The 24,292-nt window shown below is 41.4% G+C and overlaps 1 pseudogene; it reads left to right on the plus strand.

The window, feature by feature from the left end:
* The first annotated feature begins 385 nt into the window (after positions 1 to 385).
* On the plus strand, positions 386 to 6,083 carry LOC109371911 (T-complex protein 1 subunit epsilon pseudogene; annotated as a pseudogene).
* The last annotated feature ends 18,209 nt before the right edge of the window (positions 6,084 to 24,292 follow it).

Consider the following 24,292-nt stretch of genomic DNA (forward strand, 5'->3'; position numbering starts at 1 on the left):
CTCATATTTAACAAACATATCTCCTTGAGATTTATGACCTATGAGAAGTCTGGTTTGCTGTCCAAATAATTTAGGAACCCAGGAAGGAATGCTGTTGGGGGAGGTTTTGGCAGTGGTTTTTGAGTACAAAACACAAAAACACACAATAGGAGTTGGAAAATATTTGGAAAACTCAAAAACAACAGCTTGTGCTAATTCTCAGCTGATCTGTGTCTGGCCTTCACTTTTCACCTCATCTAGTTTGATGGCAAAAGAGCAACACAGGGCCTGTGGCCTGCTCCGATCACAGATGTTTTATTCTAATTGTTAAGAGAAACACGGAGCATTGTGGGTGAGACGTATGTTTATTAGGAAACAGAAATCTTATCCACAATTAAAAACAATCAAGCACAATATACTAGATTTACGAATATGGGTCGCCTGACATGATCTACATTTTTTCTAAGATAGAAACAAACAATAAACAAAACCAAAACAAACACCCTATAACACAGACCTGCAGCCAAGCATTTACACTTAAGAAAACATATTGCATATGAGTTACTGAGATTTAGACCAGCGGTTTCAAAGATAAGAAAGCTCCAGAGTTCCTTCTGAAATTCCCAACATCAGCTCAGGGTTAGAACAAATAAGAGGGGAGGTGCTGAGGGTGACACCGTGGCGAGGTGGCCAAGCTCTGCCTGTGCAGGCTTTTCTTGTTCCCAGAGGAGGCCTCAGGGACCCTAAGACCCTGAAGAACTTAGTTTGAAGAACTGTTAACTTAAAGAGATCGACTGGATCAAAGGACTATTGAAACATATCCCTGACACCAACATATTTAAATATATTAAAGGCGACATATGCAAAATAATTAAAATAAAGTTTTTAAGGAGATTTTTTAATTCAATTAAATGCCTACTTAAAAAAACAAAAAAAACAACAACAAACACAACCTTTAGCCTGCTATTGTAGCTGCATCGTTATTTCTCCTGTAGAGATAGAACCATGTCCCAAAGCTCAGTGAGTGACACCAACCTCACTTCCCTTCCACACCTGGCTTCAGGGCTTGTCCCACACTCACTCACTCATTCAGTTCTGTTTGTTCTACTCTGGAGCATATCAGGCCCATTCCATCTCCATTTACCCAGCAGCTGTACTAACTTGGGCCTTTACCAATTCTCCACTGGCTCCCAAGGTGATCCTTCTAAAAGCCAACAATATTGATCACTTCACTTACCTGCTCAAACTGCCCCACAGGCACCCCAGTGTTCACAGAGTTGAGTCCACACTTGAACCCAAATCTGCCTGGACCTGGACCCTGGCTGCCTCTCCAGTTCTCTCTCCACTCCAGGAAAGCCTTCCTAGCACTCCAGAAGCCCGGGTGCTTCTTCTGTGCCTCTATATTTATGTTCTTGCTGCTTCAAATGTCCTTCATTCTAAACATTTCCTCAGTCCTGAAGTCATCCTCCTTCCTATCTTTTCTGATTGGCTTCCTTCAAGATTCAGCTCCTATTGTCATTCCTGTAACTCCTATTGTAATTCCTTCCCTGATGTACTTAAACGGAGTAAACACTCCCTTCTTTATGCTAACACATTATTTAAAAACCTCTTTTATAGCATATATCTCACGTATTATAATCATCTATTGACTAGTTTTCTTCACCCCCCTCCCCCACATTATAAGTCCTTCAGGGATAGGAATTGATGTGATTCATCTTTGCATCCACAGGGTTTAATTGGGTCTTATAGCACTCAGTGCATGTTTAACAATGAATGAGGGAGGGAGTGAATTAATACAAGTTCTGGGGAAATCCAGGGAGAGAGTTTACCAGGTAGAAGGTCAAGTCTTATATCAACCCACTGTGGGGAAGCTGATGGGTAAGTTCAGCCTGACCCTGTTCCCACACTTGATTTGTTCATTCATTTACTCGTTCACTTATTTAACAAATATTTGTTGAGTGTGTGCCATGTTTCAGGAATGTCACGGGAGTTGGACAAATGATAAAATATACTTCCTCCTCTCAAGGGATGTATAGCCTGAAGAGGCATCGAATGTGTAAAACGTAAGTGCCATAAAGAGCTATAGGGGCTACCATGGAGACATAGGGCAGGGTGGAATTTGCAGAAGGGCATGCTGTATCCCACAGAGGCAGGCATCCTTGTGAAAGTGCTGCCTGGGGTGGGCATGAGGACAAAGTGGAGGAAGGCATAGCTGACCAAGGGAGATGGTTTGTGCAATGCTGTGGGTGTGATGCAGTGTACTGCAATTAAGTGAAATGGATGTAATTTAAGGCAAAGTTATTGCAAACCCAGGCTCTACAAGGCAGACCTGTATTGAAATTTCAATGTTCTACCTATGTGACCTTGGGAACACTATGCCTGCTGTAAAATAGAGGTAATAATAGCGCCTACCTGACATGAGTATTGTGAAAATTAAGTAAAAGTGAAATAATACTTGGCAGGTCCTTGGCAGAGTCTACGGAGCATGATGATGATACTAATGATTGCTGGAGCTACAACACAGAGGCAAGATGAGTCTAAACAGGTAGGCATGGCCCAATATCATGCCATGGAGTTTGGACTTTAATCCATAGTGGCTGATAGAAAACCAAGGAAGGATTTTAAGTAATAGAATGTTAAATAATTAGATTTGCATGTTAAGATCTCTCAGGTAGCTGTGCGAAGAGCGAAATTAAAAGTAGCATGAAATGATCCATAAGGGCTGGATTGAGACAACAGTTGGGGGAATGGTGAGTATAATGGAGGAGAGTATAGACAGTGGAGATGTTAAAAAAATAGAACCAACAGGACTTGGTCACTGGCAGCTATTGGGGGGGAGGGGGTGGGGGGGGAGTGGAGAGAGACAGGTAGGGTCGAAGATGACCCTTAGATTTCCAGCTACAGTGACTTAAGTGTGGAAGCCATTAGCATGGAAAGGAACATAGGAAGTAGAACCAATTTGAGGGGAAATATGGGTTTCATTTTAGATGGCAAGTTTCCCAGGCTATGGAACACCCACGTAGAGCTGTCCGATAGATTATTGATAGATGAATCTGGTACAGGCTGGACTTACCGATGTGGAAAGCCATAGAATATTATTTATTGTTACCTCAAGTTATAGAAATAGACCTGTTCATCTGGGAAAGTAAATAAAGCCTGAAAGGAAGAAGATTAAAAGAAAACAAGAGGAACTTTTAAGGGACAGGCAAAACAAAAAGGGGAAGAAAAAATTACTATGTCTTCAGGTGACTAAGTCATAGTGAAAAATATCTTAAGAATAAGCCCTCAAAGAAGGGATTTTGAGTCAATTTCAAAGATGGCTGGAAGAAATCCATCCTGTAGTTCTATAGCCAGTTTTACTGAGAAAAGACCTTAGAGGATTACTATATTTGGGGTCATTTACAAAATGGTTCAAAAATTGTCCTGGCTTCAGAGAACAGATCTGAACAAGCCAACTCTAATCCTTCATTTGACAGAGTAGGGATAGCCATGTTTCTGTGGAAAGATCTTGAGATAATTCTGGAAATAAACTCAGTGCCTTGAACTACAATATCAAACATATTTCATTTAGCTGAGATCACAGAAAGTGGTAAAGTGCTGAAATGGTTCAAATAGTTAAAGTGTGTGAAGAATGTTGGCCTCTAGTGTACTTTAAGTGGGTGGTAACCACAAAATCAAAGTCATTCGGGGGGACAATGAAGAGGGGAAGATTGGTTTCATCAATAGGGAGATAGTAAGAAAGGGGAAAATAGATAAAATAATCCAGTAATTTCCTTAATACTTCCTGACATAGAAACTGTCACTGTTTTTAAAAACATATTCTGCTATATTAAAGATGCTCTACACCTAAAAACATACATTATATGTAATAAACATTATCATTGTTATCGTACATTTGTATGTTAAAGTTCATCGGAGATTTAAATTCTGCCTTACTGGCCACCCACTTCCCTATCCTATCCACCCCTGTCAAACAACCACTGTCCTATCATATTCCCCAATTTTATCATCTGTTTCCTTTACACATTTATACCGTATAAAGTTACGAGTATCTTGCTTATTTATTTGTTTATATGTTTATTTCGCCCCCTCCCATAAGAATGAAAGCTCTATGAAAGGGAAGGAATTTGTCAGTCTTGTCCACTACTATGTTCCCATCTCTTAGCAAACCACCTAACACATAGTAGGTACTCAGTAAAAGTGTATTGAATGAAATGAATAAATGAAGAGATTTTTTTTAACTCAGTTGTTATCAGAAAGGACTTTGCTGATCACCTTATCTAAAATATCACCTCTCAACACTCTCTATAATTTTACCTAATTAATTTTTCTCTCGACATTCATCACCTGATATACTTTTGTATTTCTTTATTGCTTTTCGTCCATCTCTCTCCATCAGCACTTGAGCTCACTGGCATTAGGCTGTTATGTTCACCACTGTAGCCCAGTGCTCAGAATAGTCCCTGGCATAGAGCAAGCTCTCAAAAGAAGTGTATAGGGTTGCTAGAAAGCAGCCCCTGCTGCTGCACCATGTCGTCTGTGTGGACCCTCGCTTTCGATGAATATGGGCGCCCTTTCCTCATCATCAAGGATCAGGACCGCAACTCTCATCTTATGGGACTTGAGGCCCTCGAGTCTCATATAATGGCGGCAAAGGCTGTAGCAAATACGATGAGAACATCACTTGCACCAAATGGGCTTGATAAAATGATGGCGGATAAGGATGGCGATGTGACTGTAACTAAAGACGGGGCCACCATTTTGAGCATGATGGGTGTGGACCATCAGATTGCCAAGCTGATGGTTGAACTGTCCAAATCACAGGATGATGAAATTGGAGGTGGGACCACAGGAGTGGTTGTCCTGGCTGGTGCCTTGTTGGAAGAAGCCGAGCAGCTGCCACATTGCTATTGAGCACCTGGACAAGATCAGCGACAGTGTCCCCGTCGACCTAAAGAACACCGAGCCCTGATTCAGACTGCAAAAACCACGCCGGGCTCCCAAGTGGTTAACAGCTGTCACTGGCAGATGGCCGAGACTGCCCGTGAACGCCCTGCTCATGGTAGCCGACATGCAGCACAGGGACGTCGACTTTGAGCTCATCCAAGTAGAAGGCAAAGTGGGCAGGAGGCTGGAGGATACCAAGCTTCTTAAGGGCGTGATTGTGGACAAGGACTTCAGCCACCCTCAGATGCCAAAACAAGTCCAAGATGCTAAGATTGCAATTCTCACATGTCCATTTGAACCACCGAAACCAAAGACGAAGCATAAGCTGGACGTGACCTCAGTGGAAGACTATGAAGCCCTTCAGAAATACGAGAAGAAGTTTGAGGAGATGATCCAGCAGATTAAAGAAACTGGCGCTAACCTAGCTATTTGTCAGTGGGGCTTTGACGATGAAGCAAACCACTTACTTACTTCTTCCGAACAACCTGCCTGCGGTTCGCTGGGTGGGAGGACCTGAAATCGAGTTGGTCGCCATGGCCACGGGAGGACGGATCGTCCTGCGGTTCTCAGAGCTCACCGCTGAGAAGCTGGGCTTGGCTGGGCTGGTAAAAGAGATCTCGTTTGGGACAACCGAGGACAAAATGCTGGTCATCGAGCAGTGCAAGAACTCCAGAGCTGTGGCCATTTTCATCGAAGGAGGAAATAAGATGATCATCGAGGAAGCAAAGCGATCCCTTCACTACGCCTTGTGTGTCATCCGTAACCTCATCCGTGATAATCGTGTGGTATATGGGGGAGGCACTGCCGAAATCGCCTGTGCTTTGGCAGTTAGCCAGGCGGCAGATAAGTGCCTGACCTTGGAGCAGTATGCCATGCGGGCGTTCGCCAATGCCCTGGAGGTCATCCCCCTGGCTCTTTCCGAGGACAGCGCCATGAACCCCATCCAGACAATGACCGAAGTTCGAGCCAGACAAGTGAACGAGATGAACCCCGCTCTGGGAAGTGACTGTTTGCACAAGGGCACAAACGATATGAAGCAACAGCATGTCATAGAAACCTTGATTGGCAAAAAGCAACAGATCTCTCTTGCAACACAGATGGTTAGAACGATTTTGAAGATTGATGATATGCGTAAGCCTGGGGAATCAGAAGAATAAAGAAAAAATTTAGAATAAAACTTAGTAGTACGATCCACAGCTGTGATTAAATAAATGGGTGTCTTGTGATGCAAAAAAAAAAAAAGTGTATAAATAAGTGAACTTAAATTAATATCTGGATTACACATTGTAGCCATGTCACATACCAAGTTCTTTCCATGTATACAGCACACTTTCTTTTGCCTTAATTGTGACTGAAGTAATGACATCATTAACCCCATTTCCATTCATTCTAATACAGAAGCATCACCCAGGCATTATGATGAGCTTGAGGTTTGAAGTCGGTGGCATTTGTGTTCAGTGCCCTTTTCCCCTTATTGTATGCTCTGCCCTCTCCCTCTCCCTATGCTCCTGCCCCCCTCACCACAAGTGCCCATTCAGGCACCCATGGTCTCATCCTGTCCTCTGTCTTCCAGAGCTTCAGGTCCAGGTGGGAGCCCTTACTCTGGACTTTTGCCTCCTATCATAATTTACCTCTCCACTGCTCATGATAATGTCAACTATTACAGGCAACCATGTGCTCCCTACATTAAAGCCATAAAATAATTTATCCTCGTGACAACCCTATGGAGTAGTCCATTAATGTCGACCCTCATTATAAGTAAAGGAATAATTCCCTACTACTTAAATGGTTTGTAAAGGTAATACAATTGTTTTAAAGACCCAGGTCAGGTGTCTCCGACCTAAAAGTTTGTGTCCTTTCCACAATCCTCATTGCCAAGTGTCAAAGACAAACTAAGGTGGCTGTAGCTGAGAATGGCTTAACATGATCTGTCTCTTTGAAGGAAAGGGGAGGGAAATGTTCATTTAAACATGGCATTGCTGGAGCCCTAATACAAAGGAGTGCATCTCTGATGGTGGAATTTGTGGGCACTCTCACATATCAGATCTGTGTGAGACACAACCTTAAGCAGGGACTCCTATAGGCAGCTTCCTTTTAATGTCACTGTGTAAGAAACCACCTTACATGCATCTTGCCAGACCTGGTAGAAAATAGAGCAGAGAGTACTTAATAAATGGTATATTGCTCTACCTTCCCACCTGAGCCAAATTACCCTCTAGGCTCAAGAGAGTCTGGTTAGATAAACGGGCTAATATGAGCACTGAGCATTTCCTGGTTATGAAATAATTCTATTGTCTTTTATACCTCAATTCTTTTTTCTATTCACCACCAGATATAGATTTCTAAATTTCAGAGACAGGAAGAGGCTCTAGTGAGATCTAGTCTAACACTCTAAAGCCATCAGTTCTACTTCTGCTTTATTCATGGAAGGTCTTGCTTTGTTGAAACATTTTTTCTAACATATCTTTTTTTTTTTTTTTTTTTTTTTAGCTGAGCCATCCTGCTACCTGTTGGCAGCTCAGCGGCTGCTCAGCTCGGGCTGGACTCAAACCGCTGTTGCTCAGAGCTCAAACTCTTGAGCGAGCTCTTAACCAACTGAGCCACTCGGCCGGCCCTTGAAACATTTTTTCAATTAGACCTACTCAAAGAAGACCCAAGGAACATTCAGAACATAAGTGGATGCCGGGCCTTGTTTGTTTCCTCTCAAATGAAGGCTGTATCTGCACAACAATTACCTAAAGTATCCATTCTCAACCAGCAATTTAATGTCATATAGGTACAAACGCCTTCAAAAAATTAAACATAACTTCTGGGATAACATCACCCAAGCTCTACCTGGTCAGTGTCACAACACATTTATGCGGTAGGTTCTCTTTTTACCCTCCATTTTGCAGAGAAGGAATCCGCACTTCAGAGAAGTTAAAAAACTTGCCCAAGGTCACACAGCTAGTGAACGGCAAGTTCAGGATTTGAACCCAGGTAGTCTGATGACATCAAAGTTCTAAATCTTAACTACCATACCCATTATTAATGCTAATTGATTAGCAATCATTTTGCCTTGTACTCATAATTCATTTTATAGCTTTTATTCATAATTGCCCCATATGTGGGTTTTATTTATTGGTGGTAATACTACCGATAAATGGGAGGGAGAAGACAGCGTATGAAGCAACTGAGTCAGTTTCCCAGCTTACCAGCTACTGGATTCCAGATAAGAATTTGCACAATCTTATATGTTTCAAAATGTCTGACTTGCTGGCTCTCCACATACTAACTAACCTACTTTCAAAATGTGTTTGTTTGAAAGTGTCCACTAAAGGTCAAATCTTCTGAATGAGTCCACAATAAAACTCCAAGTCCCTCAGCTCTGTAAAGGCCTAAGGCGGTTATTCTCTGGAACAGGTTCAGGGGAAACTGGTCAGATGAATTCACATGCCTTGAATAGGAAACACATTTGAGCAGTGAGAGAAGGGACAGTCAGCTTTCTTCCCATGAGGGTCCTTAAACAACATTCTAGTTGCTGCCTGACTCTGGTTGCAGAGAAGAAGATGTATCTGGGATCCCAAGAACACGAGCATCACACACTGTGGGACCAGTTGACATTGACGCTTGCAGTCAGCTGGGCAGTCCCTCAGTGCCTCTTCACGGAGCCCCTTCTATGCACCCAGCACTGTGCTCTGAGTTGGGGATTCCATGGTGAGCAAAAAGAGACAAGAACTTGCCCTCCTAGAGTTTACCAGTTTGTATTGGAGACAGAATATAATCAAATCATCTCACACATGAATACATCATTACAAATCCAAATAAGTGTTATGAGGCAAAGGAACAGGGCTCTGTGAGGAAATAGAACGAGGTCTCATGGAAGAAGCAACATTTTAATGAAAACATGAAGCGATATTGACCAATCAAAGGGGGCTGGATTCCCAGGCAGAGGGAACAGAATGTGCAAAAGCTCTGTGATAGCAAGGCCACCACTGGTCCAGAAGCATCTTTGTGCAAATTTTAAAAAGTCACTACTGCCTCAAGACCATTTGCTTCTGTTAGAAAATTGTTATATTTTACTGATTTTTGTTAAAGCAAAACTTCTTACTGTCAACTTCCAGAAAACTTGTTTATACAATTTTACATTATCTGGAATATGAATGGCTCAATGCTATGTCATCCAATAGTATAGTGACTAGTCACATTTGGCTACTGAGCACTTAAAATGGGGCTAGTCTAAGTTAAGATGTGCCATAAATATAAAACAACCATTGAATTTGCAAGATTTAGTGTGAAAAAATATATAGAATGCCTCAATTACATTTATATTGATTACATGTTGACATGGTACTATTTGGATATATTGGGCTAAATGAAGAATTTTATTAATTTCACTAGCTTTTTACTTTTTTTTAATGTGGCTACAAAGGAATTTAACATTACATGTGTGGTGCGTGTTTGTGGCTCACATGTCCTTCCTACTGGAAGCACGGATGTAACCTTTGGTGGAGTGGCCTTGTGCACTGCACAACCCAGCAAATCATGTGGCATGCCCTGTGTGGCAGGAATGGACCTGATGAGCACAGCGAAATGAAAGGAGGCCAGAGTCATTGATGCACAGGAGGCAAAGAGGAGAGTGATGCAAGATAGGACAGAAGCCAGGTCATGCCAAATCCGACCTCTTCGCCCAGAAAGTTCACTAAGGTTCACCCTTTGCTTCCCATTCACAGATGCTTCCCTTGCTTTGGAGTTTGTCTAGTCAGTGATTTCTTTTTAAAAGCATTTATTGAACACCCACTATGTGCTGGCCACTGTGTTGAAAACCATCACTGCAATGGTGAACAAAGTAATCTCTGCTGATAAGAGGCCTACAGCCTGTGGGAGACTCAGGCAAGCAAGCAGAGCATTGAACAGAGTGTGAGAAGTCCTGTGACTGTGCTGAGCCCTAATAATGCTAACGCTGAATAACTGTGTGCTGTTGATGATAGAGGGGCCAGGCAAGGGAATGTGGGAAATTCAGCCAAGTTGTGCATATCCTTCCCTCTTGAGAAAGACGTTGGCATATGCCTTCCTGCTGGTGAGCTCTCTGTGCAAAGGGCAGTGCCCTGGAAGGGTGTGGCCAAGGAAAGCAGAACCTACCCGTACGCCGTCCCTCTCAGTTTCTATGCATTGGTGTTTCTTTTTAATAGGAGGCATGCACTATTCTGTTTAGCATTCTGACTGAGGATCATTTCTCTCTCTTATCATAACTTCTAATCAGAGAAGAAACCAAACCAGTAACTTTAGGGATTCAACAAGAAGGAGCCAGTGAAGTCTTCACTTGAGAATACTAAAGCCTGAAGTTGGACAAACCGGAGAGGAGGAATTCTGGAGACTCAAGCCAAAGGGATGTGGAGCCCCAAGCAAATCTCTTGTCCTGACTGCCACCAACAAGTGCTTCCATTTATAGTAAAGTGAATCAGAAGAGCTGTGCTGAATAAAAACAGTATCAACTACTAATTGTATAACAGACACTGTGCTAAGTCATATAGTACTTTTATTAGTTCATTTCATCCTCTTGAAAACCTTATGAAATAGATGGAGTTGTACCTATTTTATTGGAGGGAAAACTGATTCCCAGGGAAGTTAACGATTTGCCAAATCTGCTAGTAGATGGCAGAGAAGATGTTACAGTGCAGACAAGAAAGGGCTCCCCGAGGGCCGGCCAAGTGGCTCAGTTGGTTAAGATCTCGCTTAAGAGTTTGAGCTCTGAGCAACAGCGGTTCGAGTCCAGCCCGAGCTGAGCAGCCAGTGAGCTGCCAACAGGTAGCAGGATGGCTCAGCTAAAAAAAAAAACAAAAACAAAAACAAACAAACAAACAAACAAACAAGAAAGGGCTCCCCGTAATCCCAGAAAGGACCGTTGTACGCTTGCTGCACATGTAGGAACCTCAGGTTTTATGAAACATCACAGGCAGATCGCCAGCTTCCCGCAGCCCCTCCACCTGGAGAGGCCTAGTTACAGTGGGGTGTTTAAGGGCAGGCGAGAGGTGAATAGGGAGGCTGGGAAGGAGGCTATTGCTTCATTCTGATGCACATGAAGGGAGTTCCTTTACCCACGAGACTTGCAGCTAGACCAATATGTTTAATTCTCAGCTTTTTTAGCAATTGCTTATTTAGCAATTTCAATAAAGTCATACCCCTTTCTGGAAATGTTTCCTAATCCATAAAACAAAAGGTTAATATTGATTATCCTCAATATCTACTATAATAATATTATATAATACTACCTATTATACCCTACTATGTTGAAAAATCTGTAATCTATAAACAAACACAACAGAACAGAAGCTTACTCTAGAAACTGTGGAACTCACAAGAAGCTAGACTTTGGACTCAGGTTCTGTCTTTCAAACAATGCAACTCTGCTGTTTGAGCTTTAAATTTTTTTTGACTCTTGAAATATATCTTCCTTTCTTAAAAATTCTGCGCTAAAATTAATGATAAATTACATAAAAATATTATTTTCAAAAATAAATACAAACAGTTTAAGAATAAGGAAAATTGAGCCCTGGACCCAGCTAAGACATTAATTCCTTTTGTGACCTTGAACAGACGCTTGTCACCCTTTCCATTACTCCATGTGTCAGACAGGCCCCATATTAGAATCAAATGAGATAATGAAGGAAATACAGTCTGGAGCATGCCAGTGTTGGTACAAATATATGACTTACTGTTATCATTTCAACTGTCAATGCATCGGACTGAAGTATGCAGATTTAATGTGAATAGCAGGCATACGGTGTGTCTTGTGCTAGTTCCTCTCTAAAAACTTGGCCCTGTTAGGCCATTTAAACCTCAGACCACCTCTGTGGGGTAGGTATTACAACTGAACATTTTACACTCAGGAAACAGACGCACAAGACACTAAGGAAACCTGTACAAGGGGACTGGGCTGCTAAGTGGCCAGCCGGGCTTCTAATCCAGATGAAGCGTTCTTACCCACTACTCTACCTCGCCTCTCAATCCACATGGCTTGATATATACCTATGCTTCCCTTGTTTTTAAAAAAGAGATTCTAAAGATAAACTAGAACACTGGAAATTACCTTGTTTTAATATTCAACAAAATGGAAAGTACCTAGATCCTTATATGTATGTATTATTGACATAAAATGAGAGTCATTTTAAGATATCCAAGGTGATTCATTTTTCCTTCATTCAGAGATCAGTATGTTTGATTTTAAAAGCACAAAACTGTATGCAAAATTGCTTTAAAGGTTATTTCTTCCCAAAGACCTACACTGGATGGTGTAATGTGCACACATTAACCCTCAAGGTCATATGCACTGAGACAGCTGCCGGTATTGCATCAGAAGCTAGTGCCAAGCTTTCTCTGTTCCACCCTCTGTGGGCTAACTGGGAGAGGCAGAGGTGTGTCTGCATGGACCAATCTGCTGTGAGGGACGTCTGTGTGCCTCAGCCCTGAACACATAGGGGTCAAATGGGCTGACGTCAGCTGCAGAGCTGGCACGCCAGCCAGGGGGGCTAACCTGCTTGTGCCGATAACCTTTGCTGCAGGCTGAGCCTGTGCCAACATTCAAATGGGCCTCCCTGAGCTCCTGCAATTACACGGCTTCTCCGAATTGCCTTTTCCGTACCCTGCAGTGACCTTGTCAGAATCCAAACAGTCACACAGCACCGGGAACGAGAAACACACTCTAGAGCTAGACTGCCTGGTGGGGAGCCTCAGCCTGTCATACCCTGGCTGTGTGAGCTTACACAGGTCACCTCACTCCCCGGGCCTTAGTTTCCTCATCCGTAAAATGGGGCAATGACAGCACCCCCCTCGGGGAACTGTTGGGAGGATTCAGTGGGCAAATACGAGTCAGGTCCGTAGCATAAAGACTGGCACACAACAAGCACGAGCTGCCGTTATCATCATCCAGAGCATTGCAGGACCCGTCACCCCCAAGCCCGCTTTTTACCAGTCCTTATCTTAAGATGACACAACTATATATTAATTTTTGTTGTTGGTATATAACTAACACAACATAAAATTCACCATTTTAAAGTCTGCAATTCAGTGTTTGTAGTACACTTGCTATGTTGTGCAAGCATCACCATCATCTAATCCAGGATGTTTTTTATCATCCCCCCAAAAGAACCCTAACCAATAGCAGTCATACCCCACTCACTCTCCCCCATCCCCTCACACCCACTTAATCCACTTTCTGCCTGTGAATTTGCCTATTTCGGATGTTTTTTATACGTCAATAGAGTCCTAAAATATGTGGCCTTTTGAGAAGAGGACACAGTATGAAAGGAGCCTTTACACTTAGAAGCAAAATAACAGGCTCTCAGCACCCTCCCCACCACAATAATAAAGTGTCAGCTGCATTTGCTTGCTGTACCAGCCTCTCAGGAGGAGGCTCAGCTTGATCTGGGGTTTTGAAACATTTTAAGCTTTAGAGCTCCTTTTTCGTCCCACATCGCACAACAGAGATGCAGAGCAGCAGAGCAGGCCTGTGGCCCATTCTCCTCCCTCCCTGGTTGTCCACAGTGAGCAGCAAAGAGCCCCTGATGACTACATCTCATTACCAGCTAATTATCTCCCCTGACAGGAGACTTACCCCCCCAGACCTGACCTATAGGAGGACACTTACGACAGAAGCTTCATAAAATGACAGATTCTTCCTCAAGCTCATGGAACTCCTAGGCTAAGAACCTCCATGGGCTTAAATCCCACCAGCAGTGGCTCTTGCTTTAATATATACTGAGGCCAAAGTGTCTTTTTGCCTGAGGGGTGCTATTTAGTTGCTTATGAGGGAGACAATTCCAATATTACTCTTAGAGGGAAACAAATAATACAGAATAAAGGATGTCTCATACTCATTCCCAGTTTAAGAAAACAAAGGTACATTTTGCTACTTTCTCACACCCCTGAAATCTTGTGGCATACGCTGCTAACCAAGAAGGATGGCATGGAGGGAAGAATGGATTTACAGGTAGCTAGAAGTGGGTTTATATGCCCAGCCATAAATTCACAGAAGATAGCCTCAGTATCTAGATTCTGAGTGTCCATTGAGCCACAGAAAGCCATGAGGAACAACCCACCAATTTAGTCATAATTAATTAGGGGTCCAGTTTTAGGAAATCCCATTAAAGATATATGTTCATGGAAACCATGCTAACCTAGATTAATCTTTCATAGTTGAATCTTTTATACACCTGGGTATACCTTTGTGTTAATTATTATTTTATTATGATGATTATTTGCATTGCCTAACTGTGGGAATAGACCATTTTATTTAGAACAGTGTAGTAAAAAGAGCTGTGAACTTGGACCCAAGCAAATCTTTTTTTTTTCCAATTTGTTGTTTATCTTTCTTATTACATTTTATGTCTTTCTTTGAGGTGTCTGAGTTTTTTGCATATTTTAGTAGGCTGCTTGTTTTTTATTGTTGAATTGCAGGGGTTATTTATATATTCTGAATACAAGTCTTTAGACAGGTATATTTATTGTAAATATATTCTCTCCATCTAGCTTGTCTTTTTATTTCCTTTTAAAGCTTTATTGTTGTACACCTTAAACTGACACAGTATTGTATGTCAATTACACCTCAATAAAGCTGGAAAAAAAGATTTTTTTTAAAAAGCATTGTTTAGAGAAATAGAAAAGAGCTTTATTGAGGTATAACTAACACACAAAAAATTGCACACATTTGATGTATACATCTTGATGTGTTTGGACATATACATATACTGTGATACCATCAACACAGCAAAGGTATTCAACATATCCGTCACTTCCAAAACCTTCTTGTATTGTGTGTGTGTGTGTGTGTGTGTGTGTGTGTGTGTTAGGTTTGGTTTGTGTGTGGTAAGAATACATAACATGAGATCTATCCCCTTAACATATTTTAAACTGCAGAATCTTGACTCTTTCATTCAATATCTTTGTGACCTCAGACAAACTACTTATGTTATTTTGTCCTAGAATTCTTCAGACATAGAAGAACGACGACCCCACCCCAAAACCCCTCCAGCTCTAAGAATCCACCAAAGTTTCTCTCGATGAGTCACTAATGTGAGAAGGTAACACCGACATGAAGTCTCTGAGTGCTGACTAAGGGCTTTTGCATAGTCAGACTGGCCCAGGAGAGGAAAAGTAAGTGGTCATTTCTGGCTTATTGAGAGCTCTTGCTCATCAGTAAGGGGCTTGAGAGTTGAATAAAAATCCTAGAATGCCACTGACCAATCAAGGAAGGACATGTATAAAATGCAAAGCACTGTGCTGATGTCACAATGGAAATGAAGAGCCCAGGTGTACCTGTCACTCTTACTTTTTAATTGCTTGCCCAGGTAGAGCATTCTAACACCTCTTTAGGAAAACCAACATCTTTCTGAAGGCATTAAGCTCCAAGGTGGCGAACAGTCAAGCAGCAGAAAGGGACATGGTACATTAACTGTGGAACTCGTCGTCCTTGAGTAACAGAGAGCTAATTATATAATGGACCTAGTGCTGATCCCCATTGTTACAGGTCACTCACTGCCCTTCCCTATTGGATGACCTGGAAAAGGCTGCTTTGTTACCTGAGTGGACTCTGCTTTTCGAGCCAGAGGCTAAGAGCTCCATTGCCTGTGTGGTTTCTCTGATTACGTGATTCCTCAGGCTGACTGGGATTTCTTTCTTCTAGATTGGCCCTTTTTATCAAAGGGTCCAATGATGATCTCTGGACATTCATTCCTCTACAGTACCAAGGCTATCAATAGCAGTGAGGTCACATTACACTCTGGCCCAGTCTGAAAGGGATAAGATGCCTACTGTACATACTGTACCTGCCCCTACGGCTGGGAGGGGCCCTGTTTTATAACTTCTTTGAGACTCCAAAGTACACTGTAAAACCTCCAAAGCAGATCTGTAAATAACACATGTGTTTAAACTACCTTTTGGAATTAAATGCAGCTTGCATTTCCAGTTTATAAACAGTGACCTATATCAATGGGACTCATGAATTAAAAGCAAACCCTAATCCGTTTAGACTTCTTTTTTATCCCCAAGATTTTCACACGGTTTTGCTTCCCAATCCATTCGAGCTAAACAAGATAGATCAGCTTTCATTGTAGTCAAAATATTTTGCAGGAGCTGACAAAAAATTCTCATCATGAGGCAGATAAGAGGGTACACATGATGTCAGAACAAGGTCAAGCCAACTTGAAGTTCAACAAATAGTTCTCAGTGGGCTGTTTTGAACATCCCTTCTTGTTAATTGTAAGAAACACAAGTTGTCATTTTCTAAGCATTCCCTTCCTGCAAATGCTCAAAAAAATGATAATCTCACTCTCTTTGTTTATGTTTATAAGCTTATCTCTATTGGAGCTGCCCAGGTGGACTGGGAGAAAATGTTGATCATTGCCAAAGTAAAAAGAATTCGAGTCAGGGAAGGAATTCACCCAGGTCTGAAGTCAGTCCCTCAATAGTATTTATTGAGCACTCACTGACTGATACCCAATTTTATACCTATGAGAAGGCTGCTGACAGGAAGATAAAATACAAGTTCTCCTTGAATCCTGTAAAGACATGGCTTATGGTTGGGGGTTGTCATTTACACTTGAGCAGGTGGTGGAATTTTATGTAAACTGGTCCCTGCTTTTCAAAGAATCAGGATAATCTTTTTTTTTTTTTTACGAATTGTCAACAATCCCAAGATAAAAGTCAGTGGAGGAAACTGTGAAGCCCCCAATTGCTTTCTAATGCGGGATTTGTGACTCTGCTATTCTCAATATTTAGAAATTCTTTAATCAGTATTTTTCTCTTTTGGGAAAAAAAGGTTTCTCTTCATGTTACCTGTGAGTACTGGAGTGATTTGATTTTGTTATTATAAGAGCACTCGCAAGAGGGGCAGTATTTATAATGCAAAACTTGCTTGCATATTTTTCTGTTGAAATCATGGATGCTGCCTTTTGTCTTTTAAGCAAAGACTGCATTGAAAAATGAACGACCAACCAGGCTCCTAATACAAAATAAGACTTGATAGATCTATTTAGAACAGGGCTTCTCAATCTTGGAACTACTGTCATTTGGAGCCAGATAATTCTTAGATGAAGAGAGAACTCTCCCGTGCATTGTAAGATATTTAGCAGTTTCCCTGCCTCTATGCCAGTAGCAATCCCCCAGCAGTAACACACAGAAATGTCTGCAGACATTGCCAGTGTCCCCTATGGCAGTAGTTTTCATAAAAAAAAAGAAAAAAGAAAAAAGAAGGAAATAAAAATTAGGGCATCTCTTTCTTTCAATAACTTTTTAGACAGAAACCCATCTTGTGAAACAAGGCTCTTTTCTTCCTCTCCCCCGGAGTTACTCCTGAGGCAGAGTTTGAATGCCAACCCCCAACACAAGGAAGATAATTAAAATTTTAATTCTGTCGTTATTATAGACAACATGAGCATAATATAAGTAAGGTTCATAAGCATTTTAAGGTTACATACCTTAATATGTGGCAAATTTACAATTAGCCTCAGAAAAAAAATATTCATCATTTTCAAAGACAGATGTAGGTCAACTATTACGAAGAAAAATGCTGTTAGGTTTTTAAAAGAAGAAAGCACACTGCAATGAAAAATCCTGTTTATTGTACAAAGCTCTTATTCTATGTAGAAGTTCCCGTTCAATATCAGTTCTCTGTTGTGAGAAGCCACCCCTCAACTCAAAACCTCACAGGAACTATGCTGAACCGATTTTGCCAATCCATGGCCCATTGACTGGTTTTTAGTAGCTTCTCCAGCCCCAACAGGGCCCCACCTCTTCAACTCACCAGGCTGCCATCATGCGCTTTGGACATATCTACAGATGTTCATGTCTAACAAACAGGAAGTCCCGCTCCCTGACCCCCATCAAGTCAACTGCTATGTTTGTTTTTTAATTGAGTTTCAAATATCACCTGAAGTCTTTCTTGAGTATTTCTCTCTGGAAAGAGCTCTTCCTCCCTTTAAGACCCCTTGGAACCTCTGCATTGAGCTGCATAAATCTTTGTGTCACCTTTGAATTCTCCTTGACTTGTTTCAATGAGTAGGTTTGTCACAGGGTTACACCTAAAGGGCAAATTCCTCAAAGACAAGACTCTCTTTTTCCCCTTGATTCCCAACCTTATGCTCATAGAGCATACAACTTTTCAAATAATGCTTGCCAAAACAGAATTGCATATAGTTTTTGTTTTGTTTTTTAAATGGCTGATTAGGGCCGGCCGAGTGGCGCATTGGTTAAGAGCTGGCTTGGGACACTAGAGGGCCCGGTTTGGATCCCACATATGCGGGCCAGTGACACTGCTCTCTACAGCTAAGATGCTGAACAACAGCTCGACTTGGAGCTGGGTTGCCGTTAGTCAACAGCAACGGCGTAAGCTACAGCCCCTGCTGCAGTGGTCTGCCATGGGCTACCGTGTGTAGCCAGCAGCCAGCGTGAGCGGCCAGCAGCCGCTGTGAGCAGCCGTCCGGAAACTGGCGACTGATCTGCCTCGCCCAGGAAGAGCGCAATGATGGTGCCAACTTAGGCCAGTGAAGCGACATCCTCCACAACTAGACTGAGGAACAAAAAACAACAGCAACTTGTCTGTTCCCCTTCCCCCCATTCCCCAGCACTGTTCCCATCCCCCAATTCCCCAATAAAAATCTTTAAAAAATAAAAAAATAAAAAAATGGATGATTATGAACCCAGGTATTAACAGGTCAATCATGGAAAAATAAAACAGCACGCTCAGTTGACAGGGTGTGATGGTTAATTTCATGTGTCAACTTGACGAGGCCACAGGGTACCCAGATAATTAGCCAGACATTGCTCTGGGTGTTTCTCTGAGGATGTTGTAATGAGATGAACACTTAAATCAGTATAATGAGTAAAGCCAACTGCCCTCCATAGTGTGGGTGGTCTCATCCAATCAGTTGAAGGGCTGACTAGAACAAAAGTGTAGCCCTAATAACCCTGAGTACTACACAGAGGAAACAAATAAATATTGTTAATAACTATTACAGGGTTCTATCTGAGCACGACAGGTCTGTCCATCTAACCCAGCTGCTGAGAAAGCAGCAACAGAAACAGAATGTATGAGCACGTCCGCTTCCTGGGCTGGCTGTCTATGTCACAGGAAGGAAAGTCACACTCAGTTCTAGAGGCCTCCCACTTAGCCACAGGGGCAGAGATGCACTCAGGTTTTGCGGGACTTGAAGCTTAGACCATTTTATGTGTCCAGGTGGGGGTGCTTTTTAAGAAAATAAAAGTGAAATTACAAAATTCTTCAGAAATATATAAATTCAACTGTACACATTGTTTGGGGACCTTTCACAGCCTTGGAAAGAGTCCATCTAAGTGACAGGCCCTGAAGTTTAAGCTTCATTCACATCTTGGTAAATCCACTTCTGCACAGGAGCATTTAGCCGAATGACCCAGAACCCTCCACCTGAAGAGACCGGTTCAATGCTTCCCCAGTTTCAAAAATGTTCAGGGAGGCAGAAAAACAGAAGGGAGAATGAGGGCTGCTGACAACTTTTGACAACTGACTTTTGAAACTATTTCCAAATTTAAACAAAGTAGCAGATGCCCTCCAAAAATAAAAACAAGTCTCAAGTAAAACAGATATATGCATTTTTAAAAGGAAAAAAATCCCCTCAGTAAATAAAATACGGTTAGTAGATACAAATGAAATGGCAGCTGCTTACAATCCTGGCAGATTGTCGATTTCCAGTCAAATGAATGCTAAGGCTACACGTAGTGTCTGCATCTCAAATCTAAGACAAGGGCACTAAAATTAGTTCACTTTAAAGATTCTCAAGCAAATGTAACCATTCAGCCAGTATGTGTTGATAAATGCACTCTGTGAGGGTGAAGAACGCTAGTTTCTTGTTTTTAATTCTTGCAATTAAGAGAATGAGTTCATTTTCTAGAAAGTCTTCAGAGCTTTTAATTTTATGTTTGTGCAAGTGAAAGATAGTTTTCAAATTTGGCTTCTCTGAGACTGGAGTTAATTTTTATTAAAATTGACTATACCATAAATTGATCAAGGTTCTATAAGAAGCAGCAACCTTCCATCTAAATTTCTTTTTAATTTAACACAGGTTACTTAACAACTATGATGGGGAAATAGCTATTTTGTTCTCTGCTAAGGCCACATAGCTTCTTACAGATTCCATTTCTTTGATTCACAGAATCCTAATTTATAAGCGAAAGATTCACAAGTACCAAAGCTCTTGCTTTTATTCCTTTCAAAGATGAGGTGTTCTGGGGTAGATAGAAATGACAACATGGCTTATTCCAAGGGACCTGGTTTCCCTGTTCTTGCTGCTGAGCTAGCACAGAACTGAAGGTTGCTGTGTCCTCAGCTCAACTATCAACCAGCACTACCATGAGATCCCCGAAAGCAGAGCAAGCAAGTCCTACTTCTCCCCACCGCAATATAAACATGGTGGGCTCCCTGTTGGGAAAGGTGATACAGTGGAGCAGTGATGTATTCAGCTTTGTTCTAAACCTCACTAGGATAAACCTTAACTATGGAAGGCTGGCCGTGGTCCTGTAGTCAGTACGCGCTTTCAAGCTGTCCTTCAACTTGTTCACCATCACACAGCCTAAGGGAAAAGAACAAGTGTGCAGAGCTAGAGCCCCAGGAACAGGAAGGAGGGAAGAATGAAGGAAGATACAAATGAAATCTACAGCAATGATCACAAGGCCAATAGAAATAGTGACGTATCGTCCATTAGAATCTCCCCTCACTTCAGTGTCATTACAAATCACCTACTAAAATCAGTCCTTTTCCTGCTTCAGAATAATATGCATGGTGGACATGTAAAGTGATGAACTTATTCCATATATCCCACAGATTGTGTGTGTGTGTGTGTATGTCTGTGTGTATCACAGATACATATACACACAAAAAACTCTGTGGGGTACATAGAACAAGTTTATCACTACACACACACGTACACACACAAGCATATGCCATCGATTTTCATTATTCATGGACTGATGTTCTATAAAGTCACTCTGACTTCAGTATTAGCAAATACTGAAGCACAGCTCCTAAGGAGAAACACGGGTCATACAGGGTTGAGTTCTTGCAAGCCCCTGGTCACATTTTCATTAACTTCTCAGTATGTAACCTTGATGTATGTCTCTATCTGTTTCAAGATGGCTTGTTTAACATAGATTGTTGACTTATTAACACTGAATGCACAGCTAACTGCACGATCATTCGTGATTGAATAAAGCTTATCTAACACATGCATGTTCTTCCTGCACTTTACAACACTAGACAGCACTTCAGCACTGAGCTTGGGGGCTGTTTGAAACAGTGACATCACCAACAAAAAGCACAAAAATGGAAAAAGTGTGTCAATAAACAGACCATGCAAAGGACGCTTGTTTACAGCATGACAGCTGAAACGAGAGCAGAGCATCCCCAGGATCACCCTCAGCTGGGAACAAGCATGATGGCGAGTCAATATTGTCACCACTCTGTGTGTGACCATAAATGACAGTGAAAGCATGGCGAGTGTTGATGTGGGAGTCACAGATAAATTTTAGTGAATAGATGAATTCAAAAATACAGAATCTGAGAATGAGGATTAAATATACCTCTTTGGTATGTATGTATGCATTTATGTATATTTATAATATCGGTATCATTACTTTCTAGTTAGATTCTAGTTCAATCAGTACTTATTGATGCCTACTGTTGGCTGCAGGGTCCTGTGGTAGATGCTCAAATCGTGCAAAAAATGTAATTAACAATAGCTTTCCTCAAGGAATGCATAGATTATTGAGAAGTCAAAGCATTTGTATATAAAATCTAACCAATAAAGCCATAAGACAGCCAAAGTTGACTGAGTGATGGAGATGATACATGTTATATAAAAGTTATGCGGCTTTATTCCTGCTATGGATATTTCATGAATTATTTTCTACATAGACTGGAGGGAAAAATAAATTAACTAAGAGTTTAGCTCTGTACTATTCAATTATGGTAGATGCCAGCCACATGCAGCTATTCAAATTAAAACTGAATTAAGTTAAAATAAATTAAATTTAAAATTTAGTAGTTTTTCAGTCCCAGTAGCCACATTTTAAGTATTTAATAGTGACATGTGGCTAGTGGGTACTGTATTGGACAGCATATAGAACATTTCCATCAGTGCAGAAGGCTCCATTGGACAGTACTGATCTACAGTCTCTAATTTATAGGTGTGGAAAACACATGTAAGGAAATGTGGAAAAATCACAAAAAGAAAAAAGAAATCCCATTTACAATTATTAAAGCTATATGGTATATAGAATATTTTAGGTTTTACCCTTACACTGTTTGAAAGGAGAATTTTAAGCTTTCATTACTTGCACACTAGTAATATTTTATGGTAACAACCCAGGAACACCATGAACTTCCCACAAGGTCTTCCGATAACAATGACATATCTATGATAAATAAACAGCAAACTCCTGACACTGTGTGCTCAGTGAGGGTTTATTACTCATCAAAAATAAGCATACTCCATTTTCTGACTGTTTCGCCCTCATTTGTTAGCTAACTCTCTTAGAGAGGCACTAAAAGTTCGCACATACTGTACGAGCCTTGGAGAATGAAGCAGAAGAGAGGAGTTTGATCACAATTCTATCAATCACTTATTATGTAAACTTTGTAAGACAAGGATCAAGAACTTGGGTTTGAACTGTGATTTTATTCGCTGCAATGGAGCTACCCAAAAGCACCAGAAACTTCCAAATGTCCGCCTACCCACTCTGAGTCCCCAGGAACCTTGGTAGCTGCTCCATGTTACCAGCTCTGTGGATGGCAGACACTCTGTGAGACCATGGGGCAAACTCCAAGCCCTCAGCATTTAACCAGGAAGGAAGGCGCAGATCCTCTAGATTTTTAGAACCCCAAATAGAAAAGAGGATTCCATAGTATGTCAATTCCCATCCCACCTTTTCATTTCCAAACTGTCTTCTTACTCCCACCCCAGGGTAGGAGGTATTTCTCCTGTCTGGGGGAGACAGGGGACAGGAAACAGCTCTGGAAATCAACACAACAGTCTACCTTGAATATCTTTCTGTCTTGCCATTGGACCTGTAGTGTTTAAGTTTAGAAGATGAAGAACTTGCTGTCTTTGTTTTCAGGTAACAGTCCTGACAAATTCTCCAAATCTCCCAGCCTGATTGGAAGATGTTCACAAGAAGAAGAAAAAAATATCCATGTTGATTTCTCATGTTTATTATCCTCACAGATACCAACCTGTAGAGTGATTGCTTCTTTAAACAGATCAGTTATCAATCAGTCCTACTTAAACATGTATAGCAGGATGTCCCAATACCTGAGCAATTTTGGATCCATAAAGGACATAAAGAACAAACTAAATTGGACACAGAAATGCATATTTGATCACATTAACATGACACATTTACCTTTGGTCAAGTCGTGTGAATTTGGATTTTTCTTTCATGCCTTGATCTATATTATACTTCTTTAAAAAAAATTACTTAGTTTAATCCTGAACTTCTAAATTTACACTCAGAGATTGCTTGGGGAAAGAAACTAGATAAATGGGGAATTATACTTCCCAAAGCCTATGAGAAGTGTTCCTATCTTCTAGCCCCTGCTTTAAAAAGTAATCTGGGCCGGCCGAGAGGCGCATTGGTTAAGAACTGGCTTGGGATGCCAGAGGGCCCCGGTTTGGATCCCACATATGAGGGCCAGTGACACTGCCTTCTACAGCTAAGATGCTGAACAACAGCTCAACCTGGAGCTGGGCTGCCACGAGTCGCTGGCGACAGCGTAGGCTGCAGTCCCTGTGGCAGTGGGTTGCCATGGGCTACCGTATGTAGCCAGCAGCCGCAGTGAGCAACCGTCCAGAAGCCGGCGACTGATCTATCTCGCCAGAGAAGAGCGCAATGATGGTGCCAACTTGGGCCAGTGAAGCAACATCCTCCACAAGTAGACTGAAGAACAAAACGACAGCAACTTGTCTGTTCCCCTTCCCCCAATTCCCCAGCACTGTTCCCATCCCCCCAATTCCCCAATAAAAATCTTTTAAAAAAAAAAAGTAATCTGACACACCCCAAAATTACTTTTTCCTTAAACGCCATCATTTCAGAGATGTTGCCAACCTCTGACAGATTTAAATTTTATAAGAAAATAATACAAATTCCATAATAATTAAATTAAAGGATATTAAGTTAGGGACTCAGGGAACCTGCCTTAACTTGTACTAAGAATTCAACATACTGTCTTAGAAACAAATGTTCTTCCAAATAAAGAACAAATAAAATGTTTTAAATTAAGTCCTGATGGTAAACTTTTCTGAATATGCAGTATTTTGTTATGAAAACTGCTTTTCAGTACAACTAGCATTTTTCCAGTAACTGA

Source organism: Hipposideros armiger, unplaced genomic scaffold (assembly GCF_001890085.2).
Source record: "Hipposideros armiger isolate ML-2016 unplaced genomic scaffold, ASM189008v1 scaffold_600, whole genome shotgun sequence".
Lineage (NCBI taxonomy): Eukaryota > Metazoa > Chordata > Mammalia > Chiroptera > Hipposideridae > Hipposideros > Hipposideros armiger.